Source organism: Sturnus vulgaris, unplaced genomic scaffold, assembly GCF_052056855.1.
Source record: "Sturnus vulgaris isolate bStuVul1 unplaced genomic scaffold, bStuVul1.hap1 Scaffold_525, whole genome shotgun sequence".
Lineage (NCBI taxonomy): Eukaryota > Metazoa > Chordata > Aves > Passeriformes > Sturnidae > Sturnus > Sturnus vulgaris.
In genome coordinates this window covers 34,044-50,830 of record NW_028276519.1, presented here as the reverse complement: position 1 = coordinate 50,830, position 16,787 = coordinate 34,044, and the positions used below count along the sequence as shown (strand labels likewise).

At 50.5% G+C, this 16,787-nt stretch overlaps 1 long non-coding RNA gene across 1 annotated transcript; it reads left to right on the top strand.

The window, feature by feature from the left end:
• The first annotated feature begins 904 nt into the window (after nt 1-904).
• LOC148217617 (uncharacterized) lies at nt 905-3,579 on the top strand. The gene is made up of 3 exons (XR_015800942.1): nt 905-1,014; nt 2,116-2,283; nt 2,610-3,579. It is a non-coding gene; the product is annotated as an uncharacterized LOC148217617 (long non-coding RNA).
• Nucleotides 3,580-16,787: the final 13,208 nt, after the last annotated feature.

Below are 16,787 nucleotides of genomic sequence, written 5' to 3'. Positions count from 1 at the left end.
GTGGGGAAATTCCATGAAAAATGGCGAAAGAAATCAGTGAGAAATGGGGAAAAATGGGTAAAAAATCAGTGCGAAATGGGGGGGGGGGGAGGGTGGAAATCAATGAGAAATCGGGGAAAAACATAAGTAAGAAACGGGGGGGAAAAGTCCATGAAAAATGGGGAAAAATCAGTGGGAAATGGGGATAAATCTGGAAAAAATCCATGAAAAATGGGGGAAAATATCAGTGAGAAATGGGGGAAAATCAGTGAAAAACGGGGGGAAAACTCCATGAAGAATGGGGAAAAAAATCAGTGAGAAATGGGGAAAAAAATCCCTGAAAAATGGGGGAAAATATCAGTGAGAAATGGGAAAGAATGGGGAAAAAAATCATTGATAAATCGGGGGAAAAATCAGTGTGAAAGGGGGGGAAAAATCGGGATCGGGGACGTGGACCGGGACTGGGATCGGGGACCGGGACGGGGAAATGGGACAGGGACCGGGATCGCGGACGGGGACCTGGGACAGGGACCGGAACCGGGATCGGGGACGGGGACTGGAGACAGGGACCGGGACCGGGATTGGGGACTGGGACCAGGACCGTGATCGGGTTCCGGGACGGGGAACTGGGACTGGGACCAGGATCGGGGACCGGAACCGGGGACTGGGACCGGGACCAGGACTGGGGACGGGGACTGGGGACAGTGACCGGGACTGCAATCGGCACCGCCCCCCGAACCGCTCCCGGAACCGCTCCCCGGGCTACCCCGGCACGGCGACCGGGAACGCCCCCGGCACCGCCCCGGCACCGCCCCCGGTGCCGCCCCCGGCACTGCCCCGGCACCGCCCCGGGTAGCGCCCCCGGCACCGCCCCCGGGGCGGGCCGCCGAACGCACGCGATGACGCGCGGGGGGCGGGACGGCGCGGGGCGGTGACGCGCTTCATGCCAGGAGCAGGGCCGGGTGCGACGAAGACGGGAGCGGGCCGACCCGATACCGCGCGGGGCCGCGGGCCCGGCGGAGCCCGGCCCGCTGGGTAGGGGCCGCCAATGGCACCGGGGCTTCTGCTTCGGCTTCTGTCCGTGTCGGCGGGGAGGCCCCAGCCAGCGGTGCCCCTCTCCCTCGGCGACACGGGCGTGGAACTCGGCATCGGGCGCTGCATCGCCGCGGACAGCAGGGGGCGCACGGGTACCGATACCGCCATGGGGCCCGGCGCTGCTCTCCTGCTCCGCCGCCAGGCGGCGCTGCGCTGCCGTCCTGCCGCGCCTCCGGGCACGCTCGGTTTCCTCGGGACCCCGGGCCCCGCCTGTCCCGCCGCTGCGGAGGCGGGGGATGCTTTATGGGACTGCCCGAGCTGGCAGTGCCGGGTCTGGGGCGTTGGGGCGCGCCTTGGGGGGCTGCGGGTGCGCTCGTTTCCTCTTCTGCATGGCCTTCTGTGTGAGCATCTCTCGTTGCGACTGCTCTTGGAGAGTCAAACCCCTCCTCCTAAGTGGTCTCAGGAGCCTGGCAGGGTGAGTTTTGTTTCACAGGGGAAAGGGCCACTGGTCGTGTCCAGAGACCTGTGCACCCAGCCAGGTTTCTGCCTGATAAAATTCCAAATGGATGAGGATTTCTCCCAGCCCCAAGCTGCCCCCACCTGTAACCCTGGCTGCCTTTGGGGTGCCCAAAGCCTCCTCTGTGCAGATCTCAGGAACCTGGGAGGGGTAAACAATGTTGCACAGGGAAAAACCCCACAGATTTTATCTCCGGGCCTGGGGCCAGGAGCAGGCATTTGCGTGCTATAATTCCAGAAGGAGCACGGTGTCTCCCAGACCCAAGCCGCATCCAGCTGTGACCCAGCTGCTCTTGGAGTGCCAAAAGCCTCCTCGTAGCTGATCTCAGGAACCCTGGAAGGGTGAGTTTGGTTTCACAGGGAAAAGGCCTCCGTTTGTGTCCAGAGATCAAATAAGGGACTCTGCTTTTCCTCTAGTTCTCCTTCCTGTTTTCACCTGGGCTAGAAGGATGGGCATGGCCTGTATTTCTCATATCAAAGTGATGTTACTAAATTTGTCCAGAAGTTCTGATTGTTATTTTTATTAGTAGTAGTAATTTTCTGATAGAAAACACTCTCATTTTGCCTTTCCCACGTTGTTTCCAGGTGCTGCCCAGGATGGACATCTGTGGTCTCAGACAGTGATTCCCGAGGAGCAAGGAAAGCCTTTTCCTCACCTGCACAGTTCAGGTGGATGGGACAGAATTGGTGTGGCCTGACAAGGCAGGAAAAGCTGTCTGTGTTCTGGAGTGCCTTGAAAGCTTTCTCCGTCAGGTTTGGAAGGGGTTTCTCTTTGGGATTTCTTGTGATGCAGCACCACGGGTATCCCTTTGTGCCAAGTCCAGTGCTAAAGGATTGAAGAACTGACAAGTGGGGTCTGGGATGAAAATGCCTCTAATAAAATTAAGCAAAGAATACAATAAGAGAAATGAGCATCCTTTTAATGTCTGAAATAGTTAGGAATAAAAATGCTGGAAAAGGGCACTCTGAATTGGTGTCACTTGTCATGGATAAAACCCCAGAGTGAGGAATCAGAGCAGAAGTTGAGAGCTGGAATCCTTCTGCAGTCGACTTAATTTTCTTTTCCTCCTCTCTTTCAGGACAGGAAGAATCACGACTCTCCTGGCATCTTTGCCAAGAGCTGTGGTGTTTGAGCAGCCAAAGCCCAGAGGCTTCAGCACCAGAGGTCTGAGCCTGGAGGGCTCCTGGTGCTGCCCGTGCTGTGGGCTATGCCAGAGGATGCAGGGTTCCTCTTTGCCTCCCTGCTGGGATTAACTGCCATGGGAGTGTGGGATCTGGGTGAAACTCCAGCTCTCCTGGTGTTCAGGGGAGCAAGGTCTGAGGGACTCCTCTCTGGGGATGTGCGGTGAAGGACTGAATAGTGTGGAAGGAGAGTATTTATAAACTGTATCACTGTTTCTCCCAAAATTGGGGTGGAGCGGTGATGGGGGTGGTTGGGTTTGGTCTGGGCCTGTTATTCTTTGTGCAATTTTTAAATTCTCTTGTATGATTTACTGTCCGGTATCTTTCTAACAAAAGCTGACATAAATTTAGATTAAGGATTAGAACTTGGCTCCATTCATTGCAAACATTTGACAAGGCTGGAGGACTGGGGTGGTGACTGCTCTCAGGAAAGGTTACTTATTAATACTGTGTCAGATTTCCCGCAGTGACTGTCAGGCCTGCATGGCTGTGAGTTCGTGCTCTTCTCACTGGGGAAATAAGTTCAGCAAAATTAGAAATGTTAGAAAAATCCAGCCAAAAATTCCACCTCTGTACCCCCTAAGTTTTCCCAGTTTTTCCCAGCTAGGAGCTGCACAGAAGTCAGGCAGGGGAAGTGACAACAGGGAACAGCTGAAAAATTCAAAGGCACAAAGAGGAAAGGGGAAAGGTTTCAGAAAACAATTCTATGGTCTAAGAATAATTTCTGATTCCCTACTGAGAAGAACACGAACTCACAGCCATTCAGGCCTGACAGTCCCCTGCAGTGAGAGCTCAGCACACATCCACAGAGGCAAGTCCAGCATCTTAAATGAAAAAATAAAAATAAAAACCAGAAGAAAAAGGTGATTTCTTTTGCTTCAGAGTTATTTCAAGTTCTTAAAGCCCAAGCAACATTTGCTCTTGATTTTGGTTGGGTGAATCATGAGCAGTGGGCACGGGTCATGCCATTCATTGAGCAGAAAACCCGGGGTCATTTAGAGGGGACACAAGAACTGTTTGTGTAGCGACCTCGGGCTGCAGAGGGGCAGGAGAAAGGCCAAGGGAGCTCCCTGGGGCCACCAGGGCCTGTGGGGAACAGAATGGACGCTTGGATGACCAGTGGAGGTGAGGAGTGGATCTGAGTTCATCTACAGGGAAATAAGGAGGGGATACTCTGGAGTGAAAAGCTGAGGTGATGAGTTCACCCACCTGGGCACGAGTTGTGTTTGCACAAAGTGGGAACAGAGGTGAAGGTCAATCCAAAGTCGATCCTGCTTGACCTCTGAATTCCAGGATAAGTTTTACAAGTTGCCAAATGAGGGAGTAAAAATACACAAAAATGAAACCGAGAGCATTCATGAGGTTCCTGGGAGTCCATTACACTGTTGTCATAGAATTCTTAATGAGTTTTGAGCTTTTAATGACAACAATTCAGTACTTTCTTTGGATTATTCACTGTGTAGGATTTGGGGTTTATCTGGATTTTAAAGGCGTCGTGGTGGCCCTGACACTGCTCAGGAGCTGGTAGGAAAAGCAGGGTCAGAGCTCCTGGCAGGCACAGGGTGTTTTTCCCAGAGTGGACTGTGGAGGAATTGTTTGGGCCTTGGATTGTCCCTCTGGGTGATGCCAGTTGCTGTGATTTGTGTAATTCCATACATTTAACTCCCAATACTTCCCAGCCCAGGAGCTTGAGCTGACAGGGCAGCACACAGATTGTTCTCTGTGCTGTGCCCCGATTTGGGGTTGGCTGTCAGCTTTGCTAGCTCCCGTGAATTATGCCCATAGCCCCGAATTCCCTGCTCAATTCCCACTGCCATAACCTCACAGCGCCTCATGGAGTGGGGATATACTGTGGCAGGAAGCTCAGCAGCATCGGCACAGGGACAGGTGTATATTCCAAAGAATTTGCTGTTTCAAACCCTCATCCCCCAGCCCCGCCGATGTCCCTGGGGGGCACTTGACAGAGTTACCTGGATTTCAGCTGATTTCACTCCCCCGAGCTCGGGCTCCAGGTGATCTTTTCAAGCAGGAGAAGGCAGGGGCCGGAGGCGCTCGTGGCCCGTGCCGAGGCAGTCCCTGGGGCCACGAGAGGACATCTCTCCCTGCAGAATTTCAGTTCTTTCCAGAGCCTCAGCAGTGACAGAGGACAAAGAGGAAGATGAGGAGGAGGAAGAAGGGGGAGAGGGTTTGAGAGGAGGGGAAGCTCCGTGTGCGGAGCTCCGACAGCACGCTGCAGCCCGCAGCTCAGTGTGAGCACGGGGCAGAGGAGGCGATTTCTGGGCATTCAATCACCCTGAGGCGGGCCCGGCACCGCCCCTGCAGCACCGTCCCCAGCACAGCTCGGTACCGCTCCGGGATCACCCGGCCCCGCCCCCGGTGCCGCCCGGGACCACTGGGGACCGCCCCTAAAGCACCGCCCCGGCCCCGCCCGGTCCCGTCCCCGGGACCTCCGTGCCCCGCCTCGCCAAGCCCCGGCTCCGCCCCGAGCCTGCCCGGGCTGCGCCGGCACCATCGCTGGCGGCCCCGCCCCTCTCCCCCGGGCCGAAGCGGGCTGAAGGAGATGTCCGCACGATTGGAAACGCCGCCGAAAATCGCACCCGTGGGATCGGTGTCGGCGTCGTGCGCAGGCATCCCACTAGAGCGAGCGGGCTCCTTGCTGTGCCACCCTCCTTTTGCAGCCAGAGTTAGAAGGTCGGGGAGCGACACCCGAGCCGCCATCTTGGGAGAGGCAGGCGCGCAGTACCGCGCTCTGCCCACAGGGTGGCGCTTGGGAGACAGGCAAGGGATGGAATCAAGGAGTGTCCCAATCCTTGAGGAAATCCCCCGGAATGAACGCCCCAAGAAACCCCGACCAGAACTGAGAAACCTCCTGCCTCTGTATGAGTGCAAAGGGTGTGCAAGGAGTGTGCAAATAGTGTGCATTAGAAATCGATCGGCAGGCATTGGCAATCGATCGCTGATATAATCGATCGGCAGGCATTAGCAATCGATCGCCGATCTAATCGATCGGCAGGCATTAGCAATCGATCGCCGATCTAATCGATCGGCAGGCGCGATCAATCGATCGCCGATCTAATCGATCGGCAGGCGCGATCAATCGATCGCCGATCTAATCGATCGGCAGGCATTAGCAATCGATCGCCGATCTAATCGATCGGCAGGCATTAGCAATCGATCGCCGATCTAATCGATCGGCAGGCGCGATCAATCGATCGCCGATCTAATCGATCGGCAGGCATTAGCAATCGATCGCCGATCTAATCGATCGGCAGGCGCGATCAATCGATCGCCGATCTAATCGATCGGCAGGCGCGATCAATCGATCGCCGATCTAATCGATCGGCAGGCACGATCAATCGATCGCCGATCTAATCGATCGGCAGGCATTAGCAATCGATCGCCGATCTAATCGATCGGCAGGCGCGATCAATCGATCGCCGATCTAATCGATCGGCAGGCATTAGCAATCGAACGCCGATCTAATCGATCGGCAGGCGCGATCAATCGATCGCCGATCTAATCGATCGGCAGGCATTAGCAATCGAACGCCGATCTAATCGATCGGCAGGCGCGATCAATCGATCGCCGATCTAATCGATCGGCAGGCGCGATCAATCGATCGCCGATCTAATCGATCGGCAGGCATTAGCAATCGATCGCCGATCTAATCGATCGGCAGGCGCGATCAATCGATCGCCGATCTAATCGATCGGCAGGCATTAGCAATCGATCGCCGATCTAATCGATCGGCAGGCGCGATCAATCGATCGCCGATCTAATCGATCGGCAGGCGCGATCAATCGATCGCCGATCTAATCGATCGGCAGGCATTAGCAATCGAACGCCGATATAATCGATCGGTAGTCGTGATCAATCGATCGCCGATCTAATCGATCGGCACGCATTAGCTATCGATCGCCGATCTGATTTTTCCCGCCATTTTTCATGGATTTTTTCCCCCATTTCTTACTGATTTTTCCCCAATTTTTCATGCATTTTTTCCCGCAATTTTCGTGGATTTTTTTCCCATATTTTCCCCATTTCTCACTGATTTTTTTCCCCCATTTCTCAATGATTTGTTTCCCCAATTTATCAAAGATTTTTTTTCCCCATTTCACCATGATGTTTCCCCCATTTCTCACTGATTTTTTCCCCCATTTCTCACTGATTTTTTCCCCCCATTTTTCCATTGATATTTCCCGATTTTCCCCCCCATTGCTCACTGATTTTTGCCCCCATTTCTCTCTGAATTTTCCCCCCATTTTCCATGCATTTTTCCCCCCATTAATCACTGATTTTTTTTCCCCATTTATCACTGATATTTGCCCCCATTTCTCTCTGAATTTTTCCTTCCATTTTTCATGCATTTTTCCGCCCATTAATCACTGATTTTCTCCCCATTTATCACTGATTATTGCCCCCATTTTTCACTTATTTTTTCCCCACAGCATCGGCCACCACAGCACGAGCAACAACAGCTCGCTCTGTTCCCGCCATTGCCCATGGATTGTTTTCCATGGATTTTTTCCCCATTTCTCACTGATTTCCCCCCCCCCCATTTCTCACTGAATATTCCCCCATTTTTCATCGACTTTTCCCCCATTTACCACTGATTTTTCCCCCATTTCTCGCTGATTTTGTCCCAAATTTTCCCCCATTTCTCATTGATTTTTTTCCCTGTTTCTCACTGATTTTTCCCCCATTTCTTAATGACTTTTCCTGCCATTCGTCACGGATTTTTTCCCCCATTTCTCACTGATTTTTTCCCCATTTCTCAATTATTTTTTCCCCCACTTTTCCCCGTTTCTCACTGATTTATTCCCCCATTTTTCATGGATTTTTTTCCCCCATTTCTCACTGATTTTTTTCCCCATTTTTCAAAGATTCCCCCCCCGTTTTTCACTGATTTTTCTCCATTTCTCACTGATTTTCCCACCATTTTTCATGTGTTTTTTTTCCATTTCTCACTGATGTTTTACCCCATTCTTATTCCCATTCTCATAGCTCTATTTTATATTTATACATATTCTTATATTTGCATTATTTCTGTTATACACTAGATTTTTCATAGATATTTGCTACTTATATTTCATTATATTTTACATGTATACCAATCTATTTCTATTCTTTATATTTTATTTTTATATTAGCTATAAAAACCGTGCCTCTACCCAAATAAAAAGCATTTAAACATTCCTTTTAGACTATATTTAGGTATTTTTTATGGTTCTGTTTTTCATGCATTCTACACCCACCCCTCCCTCTCAATGTTCTGGCACCCAGCATGACCCCCCCCCCCCCCGCCATGCCCGACTCACCTGCTCCTCCAGCGCAGCCCGGCTCCCTTTCCCAGGGACCTTGGGGTGCCCCAAACCACGTCGGAGCCCCCAGTCTCCACACCCTCCCCCTCCGTAGGGAACGGGAATGGGATGGGGAGCACACAGGACAAGAAAGGAACACAAAAGACACACTGGACAGAGAGAAGAAAAGGGCTGGAAGCTGGATATGAGGATGAAAGTGGAGCAGCAACAAACCTCAGGACTCTTGACTAGAGAGTGTGGCTGCTGAACGTCTCAAAAAAAACCCCCAGCTCCAACACAACATGCTGTGCTCACGGCTCGGCCTGGGACTCGTCAGTGAACATCTCTCTCTTGCCAGGGCCATAAAGCCCCCGAGAAAACACGAGGTGAGGTTGATGTGCTCCGGCTTTGCTCCTGCTCAGCCCTAACCCCAGCCCCTGCTGCCAGTGAGCACCCTGATCTCTGAACCTCTTCTCAGCTTGTTTGTACGCTTCCAAATTCCTTCCTCTTTCTTCAAGCTTCATCTGTTTCCTGGCATTGGGAGAATGACAAGTGTTTAGCACAGCGCAATGAATACAACAGTCTCATTTTCAGAAGACACAACTGAACGAGAACCGACAGCAGCACTGCTTCGAGACAATCTGGGCACACGTTTCCCTTCCAGCAATCTGAGTGTTCTTTTGTGTCACGCCTGAAATTCTGAAAATGGTTTTTTGAGAAAAATTATCCATAACTAGAAAACAATCAAACCAAATAAATAGAACCCCTAGGATATAATAACAGCCCATATACTACAACACTCCAATTCTAATATTAATAAGAAAACAGAAATTAGCTACACAGCATTACCTCAAACAAACACTACATACTGGCAAGAATCAAAGCCACCACAAAATAATTCAAAAACTACCCTATGCCTTATGCTACAGGCTAGAACGCCATCGGCAAACCTTATCAAGGTATTCTTTAAAAACAACGCCCCACCAAAAACAAAAACAACACAAAACGCCATTCAAGAACTCCCTTATCAACACCTGAATGAAAAAACATGGCATTAGATAAATAGACCATAGCCCTTATCATACACCATCTACAAACAAAATAAAGCTATACCATACATCCTCGAAAACCACCTTCAAAGCACGACATTAGAAAAAAAAACTTTCCAGAATTAAAAGCTGTATCTAACAAAAGCCGTCTGATAAAATTAACAACCAAGCCCCCACCATCAGAGCTGCCCCTACTAAACTCCCCATCGTACATATGAAAAATCAGTTTTAAAAACCTACTAAATTCATTCTGCCTCAAATACAAAGCCATCCAGAAAGTTACCTTCACTCAAAAACAAAAGCGCACGTAGTAAATAACATTAAAAAATAAATCAGCACACTACACACCACAAGCATAAAATATTGAATTAAAACCAAAAATACCCCTATTCATTAAAGAGCCCAGCCGCAAGCTATATTTAACTATAACTTCGTGCAAACGTACACATATCATTAAAATAGATTTCTTTCAGAATACAACTGATGATCTAAAATAGTAAAATGTCCGAGAACGATATTATAATAGGATATCCTCGATCATCCTCCCGCAAATTCTCTCCACTGTATTGTCCGACACACACCAGAAAAAAATCCAGTTTTTACTTTTTTCAGCTAACTTCTCATTTATTAGCTGAGAGGAATGTTGAATTTGTCTTTACAAATGAGCTGTGGATCAGCCTGTAGATAAGGCTAGCACTGAGAGATAAAAGAAACAATGGGATGGATTCCACTGATTGATGAATGGAAAGAGATAGTTGCCTTGACAAACAAACTGCAGGGCTGCTGATAAATGAAATTGGATATCGAAAGATGAAAGAAGCAACGGGGGGAAACTATGAATTCTATAAGAATTAAAAATTAAAAGGGAGGGTTATACATTAGAGGGGAATTTCAGGTATCAGGCGTTCCGGGAAGTCTGTGCCTCTCAAGTACCTCAGCCAATGGGAAAAGAGAGAGGGAAATGCGGCCGGGAAAATAGGATAAAAAGGAGGCTGCGTCCTCCAAAAATTTGAGAGATCCCAGGGGAATGTCCCATGGCCTCTCCCTTTATTCGAATAAAGCAAAAAGGACTCCTCCGTTTCCTTTTTGGACATAAACCGCTGGTGTTTGTGGATTAATTTTCCTGACATTTAGCAACATATTGTTAAAAAAAAAAAAAAAAAAAAAAAAAAGTGATCCAGAAGAGGGCAACATTGACAGCCATTCCAAGACAGGATGAACAAATGCTTTCACATTGACAGAGGATGCTGCGATGTTCTGAGAACAGAAGATAGAATAAAATAAAGGAAGGTGATGTTACAAGACAGAAAAGGGTAAAATAAAAGGAGTACCTGAGACTGGGGGGCGGGGGGGAAGAAAATGGGGAAATATTAATTGCTACACACTAGGTACAAATGCTTTTTACAAGTAATTTATGAGAAGCAAGCTAAAAGCGTCTTACTGCTGCTAGTGATATCATGCTCCAAGCTCTGCTAATAATTCCTATTTCTAGCAATAGTTAAATTGAACTCACTACATTCCAACTATTTTTCTGCTTGTTTAGATGGCAGATCCGTTTGGAACACACCTTAGTATAGCAAATTCTATGCCCAGGTAGGGACCTCTCAGTTCTTCCATAAAACATTTTCTTCTGCATTATGGCAAGCCTTTGTTTTAGCTTGACAGCTTTCTTGAAACTTAAATTTACGCATGTATCCAAAGACATTTGCAATTCCAGAAATTGGTAGGCACATCATATGGAAAGTAAATAACATTCTCGAGAGGGAGTTGCTTTGTTACTGAGGGGATGAAAAGCAAGGCTAGAGCTAGTAGAACTACCCAAGAAATTGGACTTAACGCAGCTTTTACAAGGCTCAAAGTAGCCATACCGAGATGTTTGAGCTAAAAGCCCCAGTTACCAGACTTACAGGCCTAATAGTTATCACCACACCACATTCCCTGGTTGCAGTATTTTTAACAGCAGTGCAGAACGCTACTGAAAATTATTTTTAGGTTGAATTGTTCTCTCCCCTCACTGCCTGTGTAGCTGTTAGAGGCTTCCAGGAGGCTGGGGAAGCAGACTGCTGGTTTCACTTCCAGACACGTCACTTCCATGGTCTGCTGGAGGGCACTTTGAAGCCCGTGGCCTTTTCTTGCTCTATTGTATCTGACAACTTTCCTCCCCCACGTCTGTTTTTTAGCGGGCAGCATTTTTGGAGGGCCAGTCAAAGACTTCAGGCTCCGAGAGAATTCATCTGCTTTGCTCTGTTTATGTGTGCAACAGATGGGAGCAGCAACTAAGTCAAGTAGTAACTTCTGAGCTGCCCAGTTATCAGTAAACCAAAATATTCTTTTGTGACTCTCGCCAGACGAACATATCATCCTATCCGAGTCACACACTGCCCCTCTGGCATTTTCCAGTCAGACAAAGAATTCCTGGCCCCTTCCTTGCATGAACCTCAGCTCTCCACCTTGTTCCAGAAAGAGTTCTAGATCCAAGGCCCAGTGAGCCAGCTACCCTTTGCTGCCCTGAGCAGTATGGAAACAGCCAAGCCCCAGCCCTGCAGCCCTGCCTAACTCGCCTTTGCCTCCCAAACCTGAACCTTTTCCTTGGCTGTGGCATCCTCACTCATGCAATCCTGAAGACAAAAATCTGATTTGGCAGGTGAGGCCGTTTCTAACGCAAAAGCTTCACCAAGGTTTCTCTTCCAACTTCAGCCTTAAACAGTCCTGTCCTCCTCAGACAGCCCCCACCTCCAGCCTTTAGCTGTAAATACTTACTGGTTTATAGCTAATGCTTGCCACCCCTCAAAATTAAGTCTTTTGATATGCATTTACATCCCTCCCTAACCATGTCCTCATCACCCTTCCCAAACTCAGCCTCATCTCCAGGCCTAGAACCTCTCCCTAGGTGAGGGACTGTCCTCGGGTAGGAGTGCTGACAGACCTGTGCATGAGCCCAGCTGCATAGCCCGTGCTAATCCCAGCCCAGCTCTAGCCTTTAAACCCACTGGGGCTTTGGTACTGGAGGCCCAGTTACAGTAACCCCTGTGGCCGTTCCGCTTCCAGGCCATCTGTCAGTTGTGATCCCCCACCCTACACCACTTTGGTGAGAAATGCATTCCTTTCTTACAATAAAGTTTTCATTTTATGTCTAAATTCAAGCATTCCGAGAAAACGTGTAGCAATTATATCAAGACAGACATGACAGGCACCAACATTAGTCTTTCATGACACACTTTTCATGCCTTCTCTCCACAGATTTCTTTGAGGCAACTCTGACTCCTTTTCTCACAGGCAGCTCCACACAGCACCGACTGCTCCTCTCCTCTGTACGACTGGCTAAACCCCAGCCTGTCCCTTCCCCAGCCACCTGAGCCTGTCTGTCCCACACACAGCATCCTCTCACCTTGTCCATCCCTTGCACGGCCACGTGTCCCTTCCTCCTCGCAGCACAGCCAGCAGGCTCCAGCCCACACTGCAGCAGGCTCTGCACCTCCAGCTGGAGCTGTGCTTAGTGAAACTGGCAGCCAGCTGACCCACGCTTTTATAACAACCAGCCTCACTGGGCAGGCAAGGCTGTTTCCACTCCTTGCTAATCACTACAGCTGTAACTCGTTGGCAACTAGTGCCTTCTGCACTATCCTTACAAACTATTCTCCTACAGAAATGGACCGGAATTCTGCGGGGATTTTCCGGGGATTCCGGGGGGATTTTCTCGGGAATTCCGGGGGGATTTTCTGGGGATTCCGGGAGGATTTTGTCGGGAATTCCGGGGGGATTTTCTCCGGGATTCCGGGGGGATTTTCCAGGGGTTTCAGCGAGGAATTTCCCGGGGAATTCCCGGTGGATTTTCCAGGGGATTCCGGGTGGATTTTCTCGGGGATTCCGGGGGGATTTTCCCGAGTATTCCGGGGGGAATTTTTCGGGGAGTCCGGAGGGATTTTCCCGGGGTATCCGGGGTGATTTTACGAGGAATTCCGGGGGGATTTTCCCGAGTGTTCCGGGGGGATTTCCTCGGGGATTACGGGATGATTTTCTCGGGCAATTCCGGGGGATGTTCTCGGGTATTCCGGGGCCATTATCTCGGTGATTCCGGGGAGATTTTCTCGGGGATTCCGAGATTATTTTCCCGGGGAATTCATGGGGATTTTCCCGGGGATTCCGGGGGGATATTCGCGGGGATTCCGGGGGATTTTCTCGGAGATTCCGGGGGGATTTTCATGGGGATTCCGGGGTATTTTCTCCTGGATTCCGGGGAATTTTCCGTGGATTCCTGGGGGATTTTGCCGAGTATTTCGGGAGAATTTTCTCGGGGATTCCGGGGTGATTTTCCCGGGAAATTCCGGGGGATTTTCTCGGGGATTCCCGGGGGATTTTCCCGAGTATTCCGGGGGATTTTTTCGGGGAGTCCGGAGGGATTTTCCCGGGGATTCCGGGGGGATTTTGCGAGGAATTCCGGGGGGGTTTTCTCGGCGATACCGGGGGGATATTCTCGGGGATTCCGGGATGATTTTCCCGGGGAATTCCAGGGGATTATTCCGGCGATTCCGGGGGGATTTTCTCGGGGATTCCGGGGGGATTATCCCGGGGAATTCTAGGGGATTTTCTCGGGGATTCCGGGGGGATTTTCCCGGGGAATTCCGGGGGGATTTTCTCGGGGAGTCCGGGGAGATTTGCCCGGGGATTCCGAGGGATTTTCAGGGGAATCCGGGGGGATTTTCTCGGGGATTCAGGGGGGTTTTTCTCGGGGATTCAGGGGGGATTTTCCAGGGGATTCCGGGGGGATTTTCTCGCGTATTCCCGGGACATTTTCCTGGAGATTCCAGGGGGATTTTATCGGGGATTCCGGGGGGATTATCCAGGGGATTCCGGGGGGATTATCCAGGGGATTCCGGGGGGTTTTTCCAGGGGATTCCGGGCATATTTTCCCGAGTATTACGGGCGAATTTTCTCGGGGATTCCGGGGAGATTTTCTTGGGGATTCCGGGGGGGCTTTCACAGGGATTTCTGGGGGATTTTCGCGTGGATTCCGGGGGGATTTTCTCGCGGATTCCGGGGGCTATTTTCCCGGGGATTCCGGGGGAAATTTCTCGGGGAGTCCGGGGGGATTTTCTAGGGGAATTCCGGGGGATTTTCTCGGGGATTCTGGGGGGATTTTCCCGGCGATTCCGGGTTGATTTTCCCGGGGACTCCGGGGGATTTTCTCGGGGATTTCTGGAGGATTTTCCCGGGGATTCCGGGCGGATTTTCTCGTGGATTCCGGGAGGATTTTCTCTTGGATTCCGGGAGGATTTTCCCGGGGAATTCCGAGGGATTTTCAGGGGAATCCGGGGGGATTTTCTCGGGGATTCAGGGGGGATTTTCCACGGGATTCCGGGGGGATTTTCTCGGGGATTCCGGGGAGATTTTCTCACGTATTCCCGGGGCATTTTCCTGGAGATTCCAGGGGGATTTTATCGGGGATTCCGGGGGGATTATCCAGGGGATTCCGGGGGGATATTGCAGAGTATTCCGGGGGGATTTTCTGGGGGATTCCGGGGGGATTTTCCCGGCGAATTCCGGGGGGATTTTCTCGGGGATTCCTAGGGGATTTTCCAGGGGATTCCGGGGTGATTATCCCGGGGATTTTCCTGGGGGATTTTCCCGGGGATTCCGGGGGATTTTCTCGGGGATTCCGGGTTGATTTTCCCGGGGAATTCCGAGGGATTTTCTCGGGGATTCCGGGGGAATCTTCCAGGGGATTCGGGGCGGATTTTCTCGGGGATTCCGGGGAGATTATCCCGGGGATTTCGGGGAGATTTTCTGGGGGATTCCTGGGGGATTTTCTCGGGGATAGCGGACGGATTATCACGGGGATTCCGGGATGAGTTTCTCGGGGAATTCAGGGGGATTTTCCAGGGGATTCCGGGGGGATTTTCCCGGGGAATTCCGGGGGATTTTCTCGGGGATTCCGGGGGGTTTTTCCCGGGGATTCCCGGGGATTTTCTCTCGGATTTTTTCCCCAATTTTTCAAGCATTTTTTCCCGCAATTTTCCTGGATTTTTCCCAAATTTTCCCCATTTCTCACTGATTATTTTCCCCATTTCTCAATGATTTTTGCCCCAATTTATCAAAGATTTTTTTTCCCCATTTCTCACTGATGTTTTTCCCCATTTTCCCCCCATTTCTCACTGATTTTTATCCCCCATTTTTCAATGATTTTTCCCCATTTCTCTCTGATTTTTGCCCCATTTCACCATGATGTTTTCCCCATTTCTCACTGATTTTTCCGTTGATTTTTCATGGATTTTTCCACCCATTTTTCGTGGATTTTTTCCCCATTTTTCCCCATTTCTCACTGATTTTTTCCCCCATTTATCACTCCTTTTTCCCCATTTTTCCCCATTTCTCACTGATTTTTTCCGCCATTTTTCATTGATTTTTTCCGCCATTTTTCATGGATGTTTCCCCCAATTTTCATGGATATTTCCTGATTTCCCCCCCCATTTCTCACTGATATTTGCCCCCATTTCTCTCTGAATTATTCCCCCCATTTTTCATGCATTTTCCCGCCCATTAATCACTGATTTTTTCCCCATTTCTCACCGACTTTTCCCCCCATTTCTCACTGATTTTTATCCCCCACTTCTGACTGATTTTTCCCAATTTTTCGTTGATCTTTTTCCCCATTCCTCACCGATTTTTCCCCCATTTCTCTCTGATTTTTCCATCATTTTTCATGGTTTTTCCCCCCCATTTCTCACTGATTTTACCCCCTTTCTCACTGATTTTATTAATGTTTGTATTTCTATTTCTATTTATGTTTATATTTATATTTATTATTATTGTTTTGCATGTTTATGTTTATGTTTATGTTTATGTTTATGTTTATGTTTATGTTTATGTTTATATCTATGCAGGTTAACGTTTGTGCATGTTTATGTCTATGTTTATATTTATGCATATTTATTTTTATGCCGGCGAACGCGGGCAGGCGTTTTATGTAGACGCCTATCCGCCGGGGTCCTAGAGAGGCCGCCATCTTGAGCGTGTCGGGACTCTCAAAATGGCGCCTCGGGCGGCACCCCGGCTGACCTGCCAAAAATGGCGGCAGAAAGGGCGGGAAAAAATCAGGACCCCGGTGTGTAGGCATAAGATGCCTGATTACATCGCCGACGCCGATCCGCTCGCCGCCAATTTTCCCGGATGTTTCAAACGTGCCGACAACGGCCGCGCGGTCCGCGGTGCCGCGGGCGTGAGGGCGCCGGCGGGCGCGGGCAGGCGTTTTATGTAAACGCCTATCCGCCGGGGTCCTAGACCGGCCGCCATCTTGAGTGTGTCGGGACTCTCAAAATGGCGCCTCGGGCGGCACCCCGGCTGACCTGCCAAAAATGGCGGCAGAAAGGGCGGGAAAAAATCAGGACCCCGGTGTGTAGGCATAAGATGCCTGATTACATCGCCGACGCCGATCCGCTCGCCGACAATTTTCCCGGACGTTTCAGAGCGTGCCGACAACGGCCGCGCGGTCCGCGGTGCCGCGGGCGTGAGGGCGCCGGCGGGCGCGGACAGGCGTTTTATGTAAACGCCTATCCGCCGGGGTCCTAGAGCGGCCGCCATCTTGAGCGCTGCCGCAGGGCTGGGTCCCGGCCCGCGGGCCCTTCCGCCATCCTGAGAGGGGCACGGTGCAGTACCCGCCTGTGTCCACACGGCGGCAGCACTGCCGCCCAACTCAGCCCGGCACTGCCGCCCTGTCAGGGACAGACAG